Here is a 3,156-nt window from a genome sequence, read left to right as displayed (position 1 = left end):
CTCAACCAACCTACTTCTTCTTCCTAATGTTCACATACCCCTAAAACATCCAGGAGCACCATGAAACCCTATTTCCACCGCCGCAACCTTCTGTACCCAAGAGATCCCATCTTGGGGCCTTTTCCGGAGCTCCGCCGGAGGGGGCATCGATCATGGAGTGCCTCTACATCAAATCCATGCCCCCTCCGATGATGTGTGAGTAGTTTACTTCAGACCTTTGGGTCCATAGTTATTAGCTAGATGGCATCTTCTCTCTCTTTGAATCTCAATACAAAGTTCTCCTTGATCTTCTTGGAGATCTATTCGATGTAACTCTTTTTGCGGTGTGTTTGTCGAGATCCGATGAATTGTGGGTTTATGATCAAGTCTATCTATGAACAATATTTGATTCTTCTCTGAAATCTTTTATGCATGATTGGTTATCTTTGCAAGTCTCTTCGAATTCTCTGTTTGGTTTGGCCTACTAGATTGATCTTTCTTGCAATGGGAGAAGTTCTTAGCTTTGGGTTCAATCTCATGGTGCTCGATCCCAGTGACAGAAAGGGAAACGACACATATTGTATTGTTGCCATCGAGGATAAAAAGATGGGGTTTATATCATATTGCTTGAGTTTATCCCTCTACATCATGTCATCTTACCTAATGCGTTACTCTGTTCTTATGAACTTAATACTCTAGATGCATGCTGGATAGCGGTCGATGTGTGGAGTAATAGTAGTAGATGCAGGCAAGAGTCGGTCTACTTGTCACGGACGTGATGCCTATATTCATGATCATGCCTAGATATTCTCATAATTATTCGCTTTTCTATCAATTGCTCGACAGTAATTTGTTCACCCACCGTAATACTTATGCTATCTTGAGAGAAGCCACTAGTGAAACCTATGGCCCCCGGGTCTATTTTCCATCATATAAGTTTCCAATCTATTTTACTTTGCAATCTTTAATTTCAATCTATATCATAAAAATACCAAAAATATTTATCTTATCATTATTATCTCTATCAGATCTCACTCTTGTAAGTGACCGTGAAGGGATTGACAACCCCTTTATCGCCTTGGTTGCGAGGTTCTTATTTGTTTGTGTAGGTACGAGGGACTTGCGTGTGGCCTCCTACTGGATTGATACCTTGGTTCTAAAAAACTGAGGGAAATACTTACGCTATTTTGCTGCATCACCCTTTCCTCTTCAAGGGAAAACCAACACAGTGCTCAAGAGGTAGCAGGTTTATACTGGTTCGGGCCACCATTGTGGTGTAATACCCTACTCCAGTGTGGTGTGGTGGATTGCCTGTTGGGCTGAGGATGAACGAGTACAAGGGAAGAACAGCCTCCTGAGGAGAGGTGTTCTTGAGCTCGATGAGCTAGTGTGTTTTGGGATGGTCTGAATGTGTTCTCCCCTTGCTATGGTGGTGGCTAGTCCTATTTATAGAGGCCCTGGTACTCTTCCCAAATGTAGGAGGGAAGGGATCCAACAACGGCCAAATTCGAAGGGAGACAACTAGTACAAGTTATTCTGACAAAAGGTGGTCTTCGCCTGCCAAAGGCTTTGGTGGTGACACCGTCCTGGGCTCCACAATGACCTCCGTCCTGCCATCCTACTAGTCTTGGTCTTGTTGCACCGATATGGAAACCTTTGCCTGATGTCTCGGGACTCCTCGCCTGTGCATGCCCCTTTTAGCACTAAAGAGGAAACGAGGACACTGCGCGCGTTGGCGCCCGCCTGGTGTCCGCCTGGCCTTGGTCGTCATGGCTTATGTCACAGGGACCTCACGAGGTGCCGCCAGCCTTGATCTCTTCACCGCTCGCGAGCCAGCCTGGTGAGGCCGCCCCCGAGGAGGTCTTGCGTCGTTCGCCTCACGGGGCTTGGCCCCTCGCGAGGATCTTGAGTGTTCGCTACTGAAGATGGGCCGTACGGTGCCGCTAGTGGAGCCACGCCGTGGGCTGCAGGCAGGCAAGTCTGGGGACCCCCGTTCCCAGGACACCGACAGTAGCCCTCGGGCCCAAGGTGCGCTCGGACTTGGCTTCGAGGCGAAGCCAAGGGGCCAGTGCGGAGCGCCACGGGCCCCAACAGCCTGCAGTCTCAGTTGACGCGTGGCGGTTGATGGGATGTGGTCGTCTCCGGTTCCCCATGCTGCCTCGGCAACTGCCCGACTTGATGATTCCTTGTTGCATGCTAAAAAAGGTCATTATTACCTTAGATCATGGACGCCGGCGGTTGGCCTCCCCTGGCTATAAATGGGAAGGGGGCGGAGCCCCCATCTCCCATCTCTTCCTTCGCTTCTCCTGCTTCTTCTCCCTTGCTTCACTACTAGCAGCGACACCTATGGCGCCGGCGAAGAGGTTCTCAGCCATAGAAAAGGGGAAGTCCCACCAGGAGGGGCCGGTGAAGAGGTTCTCGGCCGCAGATAAGGGCAAGGCCCGTCATGAGGGGCCCGGCTTGCCGCCACCCAAGAGGGGGCGTGGTCGCCCGTGTAAGCATGCCGCGACCCCTACCGTGGCCCCTCACAGCTGTGGCGAAGCCTCCTCGCGTGGTGGGAGTTGCCCAGGTCGTGGTAGTCCCATCGATGAAGTGAGGCGCGCCATGGTTGCGCGGTCTCCTCGGCCACGCTTCCACTCGGCGGAGGTGATGTCGGAGTTCATCGTGTGGCCGGAGAACTCGGCTGGCACCTGGCTTCAGCTCCCGCAGTTCTTTGCCGGCGAACTGCCGGCCGCAGGTCCAGGCAGTCTCTGGCTGTAGGCCGACGGCTGCTGCAGCAGGGCTTCGTGGGTCGCGGTGGAAGTCTCCGTCGCAGGCAACGCAGCCCTGGCCCGCGGCTGGCAGATGTTTGCCTGCGTATGCGGCCTGGTCAGGCGGTGTACCCTCCACTTCAAGTATGACGGTGACGCGACCCTCTACGTGCGGGTATTTAGGGAAGATGGTCGCCTCGTTGGGTGCTGCCCCGAGGACAACGACGGCGACGAGGTGCTCGGCCTTGGCGACGGTCGTGACAAGGATGAATGTGGCCTCGTCATCGGTGCTGGCCGCGGCTCGTCCAGCCATGGCGGCTCCTCCTTCGGCGATAGCTCCAGCAGTGGCGGCTATGACCAGCTGCCACACCGCCGCGCCCGCTTCGAAGGCGGTAGCGGATCGTCTTGTCGCCGCGCCCTAGTGAAG

This window comes from Triticum dicoccoides, chromosome 3A, assembly GCF_002162155.2.
Source record: "Triticum dicoccoides isolate Atlit2015 ecotype Zavitan chromosome 3A, WEW_v2.0, whole genome shotgun sequence".
NCBI classification, from domain to species: domain Eukaryota; kingdom Viridiplantae; phylum Streptophyta; class Magnoliopsida; order Poales; family Poaceae; genus Triticum; species Triticum dicoccoides.
The sequence above is the reverse complement of the archived record's forward strand: the minus strand, read 5'-3'. Positions refer to the sequence as shown.